This window comes from Eubalaena glacialis, chromosome 3 (assembly GCF_028564815.1).
Source record: "Eubalaena glacialis isolate mEubGla1 chromosome 3, mEubGla1.1.hap2.+ XY, whole genome shotgun sequence".
Lineage (NCBI taxonomy): Eukaryota > Metazoa > Chordata > Mammalia > Artiodactyla > Balaenidae > Eubalaena > Eubalaena glacialis.
The window spans coordinates 95102571-95117293 of NC_083718.1; positions in this window are offsets into that span (position 1 = coordinate 95102571).

Genomic DNA, 14723 nt, shown 5'->3' on the forward strand with positions numbered 1-14723 from the left:
TGCCATAATTTATTTAAACTTATCTCACAGGTACATTTTCACCTATATTATTTATTTCCTTAAAATAAAACACTACACGTCGACCTGTTGGACCTAGGAACATGAGCAATGTGCAGACTCTTTGCAGGGACTTCTTCACATGGAAAAGTCGTCCAATTTACACTCCAGCAGAGGTTTATGGAAGCGCTCTCTGCTCTGTCCCCACAAGCCGCCCTCTCCTTGGAGGCTCTACTCTGTCTTACATCGCTTCTCCTTGAAGAGTGGTCCTTAATTCTGTTTGATTTTCCTTCTGTTTGGCTGCTGTTCCCTACACATAGCTCCTCCAGGCCTCAGGGAATCAGCTTCTTGCTCTGAGCTCACTGAACCAGGATCAGAATGTACTTCTGAAACACTCTACAGGGCTCCCTTCCAAAAATGTTTTGCATTTTGCATTTAGCCTGAATTTCCATTTTGGCTCTTCTGTATAGGAAGCTTCATCAGGATGCTGGTCCTTTGCTTCTCAGCCTCGTTACCTCTGCAGCTTATGGTATGATATTCTCTCTGTTCGTCTGCTCGTTGGTGGGATGAATATTTGTGCCTTAGTTTTATTCGTCTGTATCTCAGAATCTCTTAGGCATTGCATGACTAAATCTGCCTATGATTTTGTTGGTCTACCCTCAGTAAAAAGAGAGCTTGCTTAAAAACTAGATGAGTTCTGTATATAAATATAATCTCTCTGCCTAAAACTTGCAGAGGAAAATGCTCAAGCTGCTACATTTTTCACTGCCTATTTGAGTTTATCGATTTGAGTAATTTGTAGGTGGGGGAAAGAGGTCCCTGGGCAGTGCACCTTGGGCTCACCCTCTCCTAGTTCCAGACACATGTGGAATCTTTGAGGATATTCTACCACATTTAAAACCTAACTCTAAACAAGCTGAGAGCTTCCTCAGGGGTAGGGGCTCCTGTGCCCTTAATTCCATTTATTCTTCCAGTAAAGAAAGTACCACCAATACTGTACCATTTAATACCTGAAGTCACAGAAATGCAGCACTAATTTTAGTCTTTAATGATAGCATCCGAAAGCCAAAAGATAGGGATTAGACTCCATGAAATTCTCTCAATGCGTTTTTCTTGCTCTATCTTTTTGTGTTTCTGTCATTTCTTATTTTCTTTCTCTCTCTATTTTTGGGTATGTGTCAGCTTGTCCATTTCTATTGTTCACTCTACATACCAATTTCATTTTTCTCTCCCATTTAGTTTTTCTACCCTTCTTTCCCGCTTCTTTAACAGGTTATAGTAGAATTCTTCTACCATCTACATTTTTGTTCTGTAATATTGAATAGTTGTCCATTTCCAGTTCTGTACATTCAATAGTTTTCTGTTCTCAATTTTCAAGGAAGATGACTGAAGTCTTTTTATGTCTCTCTCTTTAAAATATAAATTACTTTTGAATCATTTGGTTTTTGGCTGAATTTTTTCCCTCTGTGGGTCAGTATCACCTGGTGGCAAGCTTTCTTGATACAACTAAGCATTCCTTGACCAACATTTCCAAAATGTTATGAAGGTTCTGCTATTTATTCCAGTCATTTCTATATGTCTATATAGTCTTCTTCTTGGTCATTTAAAAAAGTCTTATTATAAACATAAAAATAAGGTATATTTCAAATACAGATTTTTTTAAAAGCTAACATTTATTAACATTACCAGGCACTCCTCTAGGGATTTTACAGTAATCACCTCCTTTGAGCTTTGTTCAAACGTCCCCTTCTCAGTGAGGCCTTCTCTGGCAACCTTATCTAAGATGCCAACCACCTTGACCTTTCCAAGTCTCTCTTGCTTTATTTTTTTCCCTTTGTGTTCATCCCTGTCTAACATAATATATCTTTCATCATTTAGCTTCTTACTCCTCTCTGTCTAGAATATATGTTCCCTGAGGACAAAGGGTTTTATGGGCTTTGAGTATTGCTATACATCCCAGCACCTAGAACAGTACCTGGCAGACAGTGGGCCCTCAATAAATACTTGTTGAATGAGTAAACAAACTCATTTAATCTTCACCACAACCCCATAAGACATCTGCTATTATTATCCCCATTTTAAAGATGAGAAAACTGAGACGCAGAGCAGTTAGGTAACATGCTAAGGTTATAGAATTTGTAAGTGGAAGAGCTGGTATCCTAACGCCAGCAGTCTGGTTCTGTAGTCCTTGTTCTTAACAACTAACGGTGCTCAGGTGCCCATTATCCACATTTATTTTTTATTATTTTTTTTACAGTGAACATCACATTTTGTAAGTTTTTGTTTGTTTTGTTTTGCTTTATTGAGGTATAGTTGATGTACAATATTATATAAGTTACAGATGTACAATGTAGTGATTCCCAATTTTTAAAGGTTATACTCCATTTATAGTTATTATAAAATATTGGCTACATTCCATGTGTTGTAAAATATATCCTTGTAGCTTATTTATTTTATATATAATAGTTTGTACCTCTTAATCCCCTACTCCCATCTTGCAGGGCAGGGCAGAGCAGAAGACCTGAATAGACATTTTTCCAAAGAAGACATACAGATGGCCAACAGGCACACGAAAAGATGCTCAACATCGTTAATCATCAGAAAAATGCAAATTAAAACCACAAAGAGATATCACCTCACACCTGTCAGAAAGACTATCATCAAAAAGAACACAAATAACAAATGTTGGCAAGGATGTGGAGAAAAAGGAACCCTCATACACTGTTGGTGGGAATGTAAATTGGTGCAGCCACTGTGGAAAACAGTATGGAGGTTTCTCAAAAAACTAAAAATAGAACTACCATATGACCCAGCAATTCCACTCCTGGGCAGATATCCGAAAAAAAAAAACAGAAACACTAATTCAAAAAGATACCTGCACCCCAATGTTCATAGCAGCATTATTTACAATAGCCAAGATATGGAAGCAACCTAAATGCCCATCAACAGATGAATGGATAAAGAAGATGTGGTATATATACATACATACACACACACACACACACACACATACACACACACACAATGGAATGCTACTTAGCCATTAAAAAGAACAAAATTTTGCCATTTGTAGTAACATACATGGGCATTATGCTAAGTGAAATAAATCAGAGAAAGACAAATACTGTATGATACAGCTTATATCTGGAATCTAAAAAATACAACAAACTAGTGAATATAAGAAAAAAGAAGCAGACTCACAGATATAGAGAACTAGTTGTTACCAGTGGGGAGAGGGAATGCGGAAAGGACACATTTATTTTTTAGGGAAAAAAATATATTAAGGGGAAAAAATTAGAGAAAGTTGAAGCTCCTTTTTTAACCCTTTCCAGTTCTGATCCCCTCCAGCCCTCCTCAGACATAAGCACTGTCCTGAAGCTGATGCAAATCCACCTTCAGGTGTATATTTCCTATTTGGAACTATCTTCAAAGTGGCTTCTGAGCCACGAGTGAGAACCGTGTGTGGAGGTGGAAAGGAGCTACACAATTGAAAACTCCCCAAATCCATCTCTTGGGTAAAGTATTGACTGCTTTTGTTCCTTCCACTTTCCTATTATTTTTTTCTTTTTCTACTTACAGATACTCATTTTTCTAGCTGAAAATAGAAAACCTTATCAGATTGGAATAACAGTTCTTCTTGCTGTAGTTTTTTTTCCCCAAAGACGGGATGAATTTGAGCCTCGTCAGAAAGCCATCTGCTGTGCACGCACAGACCTATTCAGAGCCAGAAAAAGAAAATGAAGGAGGGGGAAAGCCCCGACTTACTCATTTTGAAACAAAGAGCTGTGGCTTGCGAGCTCTTTGCCTTTGACAAAGGTGGACCCCGGGGCAGTATGCGCGACTGGGAACACAGGGTTTGAGGAGTTCTGCATTGTGCATGGTGACCTTGAGGAACTTTGCTACTAATAAAAGCAGATGCTTAATGAACAGGGAAGAAGGCTCCAAGTCCAGCCCTCTGAGTCCATGCCAGTTCTCTATGGAAAATGGTCATTGGATTTGTGGCCTGCTGCCCATATCATCACTGCCATCCCCTCTACTGGTTCCATTTCACTCCTTGTTATTCCTGTTGTGTCAGACCTTGCCAGTCTTGGGACAGGACTATCATGGAAGGATGCTCTGAGGTCTTCAGAAAACACTTCCTTCAATCCATGGGGCTACACCTGCTTCCAAAGGGTACCTTTACACTTGCTGTTGCTGGCAGATCTTAAGCTAAGGGGCTGCCCACTCCTGGTTTCTGTTGAAATACTTCATTCTTTACCTTCCTCAAGTCACCACAGCAGAAAATAAATTGCAGCATGGAACCCCAGGTCCAAAACCAAGTATTTTCATATTCTTGAGAACATTTAAATACTATTCTTTTTTTCCAATTTAACTTTAATGTCTATTTTTATAAGTACAAAAGTAATTTAGGCCGCATGTAAAACACTTAAATAGTATATAAATACATAACTTAGAAAGTTAAAGACCTCTCTTATCGCACCTCATAGAAAACTATTAAGTTTTATGTATATCCTTCCAGACTTTTTCACCATTCACATGCTTTTTCATTCATGTAAAATGCTATGCTTTAGTGCACTCTGTGCTTCCCATAGTAATTACTCTCCTATTTCACCTCTGGCTACCCACTTAACATGCCTTTCCTCCAGACTGTAATCTCCATGAGGACCTAGACCCTGTCTGCCTTATTTAGCTGTTGTAGCCCCAGTATCTACCACCACGCCTGGCACACAGTTGGCACTCGACATAAACTTACTGAATGAATGGTCTCACCCTGGCCATGGGAAGCAGGCACAACAGGCTCTGTAATGCCTTTTTGCTGATAGGGGAACAGACTTAGAAACAATTCATGACTTGTCCACAGTCACAGCTATTAAATAGTGGAGCTGAACCTCAATCCAGGTCTTTTGATTCCAAATCAAAAGGTCTTTCCATTCAAGTACATCTTCCCCTTAATAATTGCCAGAGAATCATGACGATGTCTCCAACCAGAGGCTTCACTGTGTCCAACCCTACCCCATGAAGTCTCCATTTCACACAGAAGGGAAATGCATTCAGTTTTTTGTTGTTATTGTTGTTTGTTTTTTGAAATTGAATTTTAGTTGGTTTACAATGTTGTGTTAATTTCTGCTTTACAGCAAAGGGATTCAGTCATATGTGTATATATATATATATATATTCTTTTTTATATTCTTTTCCATTATGGATTATCACAGGATATTGAATATAGTTCCCTGTGCTATAGAGTAGGAACTTGTTGTTTATGGAATGCATTCAGTTCTGACATTTTTGAGTTAGAAGTAAATAAGCTAGAGAGGAAAGATTATCCTTCCTTATTTCAGAAGTTAAAACAGTATTCAGGGAGTGATCTGTGAGGTCGCTTGCTGAGTAAATTATTCACACATGGAGTTCAGTCCTGTTTGGCCGAGCTACCGGAACTGTGGGCCTCTCTCAACTCTCGGCTCACTCCCACACCCCTGGGCTCCTGGCTGCACACGGTTAGCCTCCAGGAGCTCCGGCAAGCTTGGGTCTCCATGGCATCCACTGGAGGTGAGGATCTACATGTGTGTCCCACAGTGCAGCGAGGCTCCACACAGCCACTTGTCTGCAGAATGACATTTCTGTCCAAACACTCAGGGCTGGCCAAAAAGTAATGGAATTGCAATTGGTCCAGAGATTCTCAAGCATGTGGTTCCTGGGAAGAGACTGACCTCCCAAATGACTCTCTTTTGTGGTATAATCCTTTTTTTATTTCTGCCACTCTTACATACAACTTAGCGCCTTTATTTTCAGAAGGGACAATTTTCTTCAGGGAAGAACTGTGCTAATTCCTCAACATTATATTGCAACTTAAAGCACATTTGTCTTCCTTCCCTTGTTTTCACTTTGCTTTAAGCCAGTTTTAGTCAGTATTTCTGATATAGAATAGCTAAAGGCAGTCCTTTCTACACTCATTGCTTTAATCATAGAAAAAAGAAACCTTCCCCTTTCTTACTCTTTCTCTTCTCTCTGCTCCCTTCCTCTTTTTTCCCTCCCTTCCCCTTCCTCCCTCCCTCCTGCTCTTCCTTTCTTCCTTCCAATAGACAGCATTTTTTTTTAAAAAAGACTGTTTTGTAAAGTTCTTTGTTCATAAAAGACATTGATTTATATATATATATATATATATATATATATTTAAAATAGTATGTAAAACTGACTTAACCAGATATTTTTAAAGTCCCAGTCATTAAAGCAATGAGATTAGATGGACTTGATCATGGACATAAAGACTATAAAACTGATATACAGTTCCAAATATATAAGGGAATTAAGTACATTATAAAAGTAACATTTTTCAAATCACTAGAGAGAAGATGAATTATTCAATAAATGGTGGTGAAAAACGATGGCTAGCCATTTGGAAAAAGTATGCCTGGATCCAAACCTCATTTTTTGATATCAAAATAAAATCCAGAAATATCATCAAAAATTCATATAAAAATGAAACCATAAGATAGTAGAAAATAGTAAAAATGTTCATAATTTGGGGATGGAGAGACCTTTATAACATTAAAAAATTCCAAATAGAAAGTATAGGTAGATTTTTGCAATATAAAATTGAAATCTTCTCAACAAAAAGAAATGTATACTTAAAAGGTTGAGTGATAAAGGACAAATTACGAAAATGCATATTACCTATATAAGGTTAACATCCTCAATGTACAAAATGCTTTTATAAATCAATAAAATTTGTTTCCCAATTCTACTATCAGGGTAGTAGGATGGGGGACAATTTTTACTTTTTCTTTACAGTTTTGTGTACTTTTGATTTTTTTTTTACAGTAAGTATGCTTAATACATTAAATCTATTATCAGTTTGAAAAAACGCTTAAAAAAATATATAGATGGAGGTCCAGTGGTAAAGAATCCACCTTACAATGCAGGGGATGCGGGCGCGATCCCCCGTCGGGGAACTGAGATCCCACATGCCGCGGGGCAACTAAGACGGAGCGCCACAATTACTGAGCTCGCGTGCGTCAACTAGAGCCCGCATGCCACAAACTACAGAGCCCACGCGCTCTGGAACCCATGTGCCACAACTACAGAGACCACTCGCCCTGGAGCCTGCGTGCCACAACTCGAGAGAGAAAACCCACACGCCATAACTAGAGAGGAGCCCGCGCACCACGACGAAGAACCTGCGCACCACAACGAAAGATCCTGCGTGCCTCAACAAAGATCCCATGTGCTGCAACTAAGATCCGACGCAGCCAAAAATAAATTAAATAAATAAATAAATCTTTTAAAAAAATATATAGAAGGACATCTTTTTTCTTAATACTTAAATCGAAAGCCCCAAATAATTTTTCCAGAATTGTCCAGTGCTTCTGTTTTGTAATATTAATCATAACACTTGGCCTTTAATATACTCACGCGGTAAAATAAGACCAACTGAAAAAGATAAAATACATGAGAAATAGTGGGGAAAACATAAGACAAAAGAATTTTAATGTGAAATTATAGACTCCATATTGAGGCCATTTGTTCTTTCAAAACCTGATTTGAATCTAAATCTTTGGATTAAAATTTGGCCTTTTCTTTTTTAAGGATAAGAGTCCATTGAACAAAAGCTCTTTCATCACTCAGATAGTTATTTTTAGTGCTAAGGTCTTTTCTTCTTAATACAGAGTGTCTTTTTTTCCTGTCTCCTTTTTTCCCTGACATCTAAGTTGTACCATTAAGTTAAATGTATGATTTAAATTTCAATCTTACTGAAGCTGCAGGTAAAATTAAAGGGATCATACAGATGAGCGATTTCATTGAATGTCACCTCACATAAATTTACACAAAGCTGCAAAAATCTACACAGCCTCTAAAACGTCTTCTGAAGGGGAAAAGGGAGAAAAATGTATATTTATTGAGCACGTACAGTATGTCAAGACCTCTCTTCGGCTGCTTTACGTACGTCATCTCATTTAATCCTTAGAGCCAAGAGGTGAAGTTAACATTATTGTCCTGATTTTATAGATGAGAAAGCAGACTCTGAGAAATTAAATGATTTACTGGACATCAGACCTGATTCAGGCACCCATGCATGACCTTTCGCCTGCACCCATGAACTTTCTCCAAGGTATCCATCTTCTATGATGTAAGAGAACTTGTACAGCCTAAGTTCCCTACGTGGTCCTGAAGTCCTTTGCTGGTGTCTGGCATGGTCTGCAAACTGGAGACGCTTCCCCTCAGCTGCTCTGAGGCATCCACGTCCCCTCCCCATGCTCACTGTGTGGAGTGGCCAGTTACCGGTGCCCACGCTCAGAGCCCAGGGTGGGTACCCTCGGCCTCAGCCAAGGCCGCTGGAGTCTGAGCTTCCATTCCCTCACTGCAGAATCTGACCACTAGCAGCTGCTGGCCTCAGTGACACTGTTTTGTGTTCTGGCTCCTTATGTTTTACTTGCCAGTACTTATGTCTAATGCCCAAAGGAAGAGTCTGGAGGAGAAGCCCAGGCACCGCCTGGCTCTGCCAGTTTCTAGCCGCGTTCCCCTGCACAAGCGGCGTAACCACTCCAAGCTTGTTTCCTTACCTGAAAAGGGAGATCTTTCTTGCACACCTGGCGGTGCTGTGGCTTTAACGATAGAAGCTAGTGCTGCCCAAATGCTTCACAATGTGAGCTGGTGCTGCTCCCCTCGCCTCTCTTATTGTTGCAGCCCCTCAGCCTAGTCTCTGAGGCCCACCTAATGGCAGACCTCAAAATCGCCCTCTCTTGCTAACCAGGCCTTTGGGTCTGAACCAAACGTGTGTGTTTGACCCCTGCCTTAGGAGTAGATTTTTCCCCCAGGCAGCTGCATAAGCCCTGGCTGGTCCACCCTCTCACCGGGCCTGTGGTCATTCCGGGTGGGCCTGGATTCTAGGATGGCCCCAATTTAGACACAAGCCTTAACCTGCGGACAGACTCCAGTCTCCCCTAGAGCCTAAAATAACACAGGGCTGATATGCTCATGGGATCGATGTTGAGTTGAACCTTTTCCTTCTGACAGTTCTGCCAGAAACTTGCTCCAACAGCGTGACAGTGTCTGGCTGGTGAGTGAGCACCAGCCAGAGGACTGTCAGCTGCTGCTGATGGGCTACTTCTATCTGTGCACACGGGGACTCCCGGCACGCCTGTCCTCCAGGGAAAAATGGAGCTGCTGCAAGCCACCCTCTTCCCAGATCGTCCTTGCCTCCCTCACCTCCATCGGCTTCTCTGAACTTCCTTAGCAGATCACCGTTACAGGATAGATGCTAAGGGCTCGCTTTCCCATTACTAGTGGCCTAAGAGAAGGACTGGTAATTCACTGCAAACTTAGTCCACAACTGTTACTGGCTAGGACTCTAAGAGAGAGGCCCCAGTTACAAGGGCTCAGTGTTTCCTGTCAAACACCAGCCTCACTTGATTATTTTGTTTCCTTAACACACCCGCATCCCTTTGCTGCCAAGCCTTTGCTCATGCTGTTCCCGCCCCACAGGATGCTTTTCCCCCATCTCTGTCCTTGGTCGCTGGTAACAGCTCCTCCACAAGTTTCCAGACACCCACCGCTATTATGATCCGCTCAGCCCTCTATATTAGCAAGAGTACATTCCTCTGTCTGTGCGTGAGACTGCTTTTGTCTTGGTCAAATTGATTTCTTTTGTTATCTTATTACATTTTAAAACGTTATTCCAAACTACAGTGAGGTATCACCTCACACCAGTTAGAATGGGCATCATCAGAAAATCTACAAACAACAAATGCTGGAGAGGGTGTGGAGAAAAGGGAACCCTCTTGCACTGTTGGTGGGAATGTAAATTGATACAGCCACTATGGAGAACAGTACGGAGGTTCCTTAAAAAACTAAAAATAGAATTACCATATGACCCAGCAATCCCACTACTGGGCATATACCCAGAGAAAACCATAATTGAAAAAGACACATGCACCCCAATGTTCATTGCAGCACTATTTACAGTAGCCAGGTCATGGAAGCAACCTAAATGCCCATCGACAGACGAATGGATAAAGAAGATGTGGTACATATATACAATGGAATATTACTCAGCCATAAAAAGGAACGAAATTGGGTCATTTGTAGAGATGTGGATGGATCTAGAGACTGTCATACAGAGTGAAGTAAGTCAGAAAGAGAAAAACAAATATCGTATATTAACGCATATATGTAGAACCTAGAAAAATGGTACAGATGAACCGGTTTGCAGGGCAGAAATAGAGACACAGATGTAGAGAACAAATGTGTGGGCACCAAGGGGGGAAAGTAGCAGGGGGGTTGGTCGTGGTGGGATGAATTGGGAGATTGGGATTGACATGTATACACTAATATGTATAAAACAGATAACTAATAAGAACCTGTTATATAAAAAAATTCAAAAATTTAAAAAAAAAGAAAAAGTTAGTCCAAGATAAGGTCCATACCTCCCCTGATTTCCAAAGGCACCAAAAAGTGAAGAATCCTTGATCTAGATTGTGTTTAACAATTCAGAAGGGTGGAGACCATGCCATAGTCCTTTTCTTGCCCTCCACATCCAACACTGCCCAGCACACAGTAGGCTCTCAGTGCCTATTTATTGATTTGAACTGGGCCGGTGTGGGTGACAGTCCTGACAACCCCACTATGGCAGTGCGTCCACAAGCAGCACACGCTGCTCTGGAAGGTGGCATGTCTGCTATCAAGGCCCAGAGTCACTCTAATTTTACATGTGCTGCTTGGCTGCTCTGCTGACCAGGTTCCAGAGTGGCCTTGGGGCTCCCATGCTGCTGACCCAGCTCTGACCACATCAGGCTGGGATCCAGGCATGAGCGTGTCCATGGCTTCTCAAGGTCACACCGAAGGCTCCACCTGAGGGCTCAGGATCTCAAGTACTACACACAGTTTCAGCAGAATTTCCTTTTGGCTAATTTGTCTTCTTTAGTATCCAAGCAGGAAAATCAGACTCATTGTTCTGCCCTTAATAAAAATAAAATTCAGCCTGGAGAAGCAGCTAAAAAGCTGGTGGTGTCCGCTCAGCTATGCAAGCCTGCTTGTCACCAAAGCTGATTGATAGTTACATGAGCATACAAAAATGATATAACTTGGGCTTCCCTGGTGGCGCAGTGGTTGGGAATCCACCTGCCAATGCAGGGGACACGGGTTCGAGCCCTGGTCTGGGAAGATCCCACATGCCGCGGAGCAGCTGGGCCCGTGAGCCACAATTACTGAGCCTGCGCGTCTGGAGCCTGTGCACCGCAATAAGAGAGGCCGCGATAGCGAGAGGCCCGCGCACCGCGATGAAGAGTGGCCCCCGCTCGCCGCAACTAGAGAAAGCCCTCGCACAGAAACGAAGACCCAACACAGCCATAAATAAATAATAATTAAAAAAAAAAAAAAAAATGATATAACTTTTATGTCCCTTGAAATTCCTCATTACACATTTTACCCCTCCTTGAGGATTTTCAGTAGTGAATGCTTCACAGTCAGAGATGTTCTAGGAAAACAACGGGGAACTGACAAATGAAATGCAAGAAGACAGAGCCAAGAGGGAAGGGGGAGGGGGACAGCTGTCTTGGAGTATCCCAGCCTCTATTCTGGGCATGTTACAAACCTTTTCTTACTTATTCTCATAGCAACTTTCTGGGTTAATTATGATGATCCTCACTTTTAAAGTGGGAAAGCCAGGGTTCAGATAGGGTAGTAAGTTTGTACAAGGCCACACAGCTAGTGAGGTGCAGGTTTGGGTCTGACTCAGCTTTGACCCACCACAAAGCCTGTACACTTCCCAAATCAATCAAGTGGCCTAGGGCGAGGGCAGCTCCGAGCCTGACCTGGATCTCTGGAGTGACAGATGTTTGGTCCTCTCTTCTGGGTCTGAGTATCCACGGCCCCTGGTGCTGCCTGACCTAGCCACAGTCCTTGCTGAATGGGTGAAACAGCCACTACTTTGCTGACCGTAAACTGAGCAACAGGCAAAGGAAATGCCAAGAAGCCCCAGAGCAGGCGGCAGTGCTCAGCCAGTCTCTGCCAGATTCACGAAGGACGGGATACTGGCTTTTCTGAAACTCCCAAATTCCTGGCTGTCCTCGCTCCTTGGAGCTGCTGTCCCTTCCAGCTAGCATCTTTCCCACTCTCTCCTCTAAACATCCTCACAATGGCTTCTTCTTTTCTTATGTAAACCTGCCCCAGCAGAGGACTTCATAGATGAATTCCCTCTGACTCTGACAAGGCCTAGTATGTACCCACCCCCAGAGATATGTATAGTTTCCAAGAGCCAAAAAGTCTTATAAGTAAGGAATGAATTTATAACTGTGAAGTCTTTGGAGGAGATAGGTTAGGTAATCTGAGAGAAAGTACGAGAACAGAGGGACAGAAGGAATGTCTTCTCAGTGGAGTCCCTGAAATTACATTTGGTGGACAGTTGCCAAAAGTAAAATTAGTCCTTTAAAAGTCTCCATCCAGAAAAGGGAACCCTCGTACACTGTTGGTGAGAATGTAAATTGGTGCAGCCACTGTAGAGAACATTATGGAGGTTTCTCAAAAAACAAAAAATAGAACTACCATATGACACAGCAATTCCACTCCTGGGTATATATCTGAAAGAAATGAAAACACTAACTCGAAAAGACAAGTGTACCCCAATGTTCATAACAGCATTATTTACAATTGCCAAGATATGGAAGCAACCTAAGTGTCCATCAACAGATGAATGGATAAAGAGGATGTGGTCTATAACTATATACACACCTATATATACATACATATATGTACAATGGAATACTACTACTCAGCCATAAAAAAAATGAAATTTTGCCATTTGAAGCAACATGGATGGACTTTGAGGGCATTATGCTAAGTGAAATAAGTCAGAGTAAGACAAATACTGTATGGTATCACTTCTATGTGGAATATAAAAAATACAAAAACCTAGTGAATATAATTTTTAAAAAAGCAGACTTCCAGATATAGAGAACAAACTAGTGGTTACCAGTGGGGAGAGGGAGGGGGGAGGGGCAATATAGGGATGAGGGATTAAGAGGTACAAACTATCAGGTATAAAATAAGCTACAAGGATACACTATAAAACTCTTAGAGGAAAACATAGGCAGAACACTCTTTGACATAAATCTCAGCAATATCTTTTTTGATCTCCCTCCTAGAGTAATGAGAATAAAAACAGAAATAAACAAACGGGACCTAATTAAACTTAAAAGCTTTTGCACAGCAAAGGAAACCATAAACAAGACAAAAAGACAACCCTCAGAATGGGAGAAAATATTTGCAAATGAATCAATGGACACGAATGATTAATCTCCAAAATATACAAACAGCTCATACAGCTCAATATCAGAAAAACAAACAACCCAATCCAAAAATGGGCAGAAGACCTAAACAGACATTTCTCCAAAGAAGACATACAGATGGCCAAGAAGCACATGAAAAGATGCTCAACATCTTATTAGAGAAATGCAAATCAAAACTACAGTGAGGTATCACCTCACACCAGTCAGAATGGCCATCACCAAAAAAATCTACAAACAATAAATGCTGGAGAGAGTGTGGAGAAAAGGGAACCCTCTTGCACTGTTGGTGGGAATGTAAATTGATATAGCCACTATGGAGAACAGTATGGAGGTTCCTTAAAAAACTAAAAATAGAATTACCATATGACCCAGCAATCTCATTACTGGGCATATACCCAGAGGAAACCATAATTCAAAAATACCCATGCACCCCAATGTTCATTGCAGCACTATTTACAATAGTCAGGTCATGGAAGCAACCTAAATGCCCATCGACAGACGAATGGATAAAGAAGATGTGGTACATATATACAATGGAATATTACTCAGCCATAAAAAGGAACAAAACTGGGTCATTTGTAGAGACGTGGATGGACATAGAGACTGTCACACAGAGTGAAGTAAGTTGGAAAGAGAAAAACAAATATATATGAACACATATATGTGGAATCTAGAAAAATGGTACAGATGAACCTGTTTGCAAGGCAGAAATAGAGACACAGACATAGAGAACAAACATATGGACACAAAGTGGGGAAAGAGGTGTGGGATGAATTGGGAGATTGGGATTGACATATATACACTAATATGTATAAAATACATAACTAATGAGAACCTGCTGTACAGCACAGAGAACTCCACTTCTCTGTACAGTAGAAACTAACACAACATTGTAAAACAACTATTCCCCAATAAGTAAGTAAGTAAATAAATAAATAAATAAATAAGCTACAAGGATATATTGTACAACATGGGGAATATAGGCAATATTTTACAATAACTATAAATGGAGTATAACCTTTAAAATTGTGAATCACTAGAGTGTACACCTGTAACTTATATAATATTGTACAGCAACTATGCTTCAATAAAAAATAAATTAATTTTTTTTAAGTCTCCGTCCAGATGAGAATCCCGGGGTTGATTCTGTAATCACTGGACCAGTTTCCTGTAGCCTTTCAAATTCCCAGCAGGGTTTGCAGAGAGCCATTGTTTTCCCCTTTGTTTCTTTGTTTTTTGGGGGGTTTTTTGGTTTGTTTATTTATTTATTTATTTTAACATCTTACTGGGGTATAATTGCTTTACAATGGTGTGTTAGTTTCTGCTTTATAACAAAATGAGTCAGCTATACATATACATATACCCCCGTATCTCCTCCCTCTTGCGTCTCCCTCCACCGTCCCTATCCCACCCCACCCCCCCGTTTCTGATATTCACCTCTTTGTA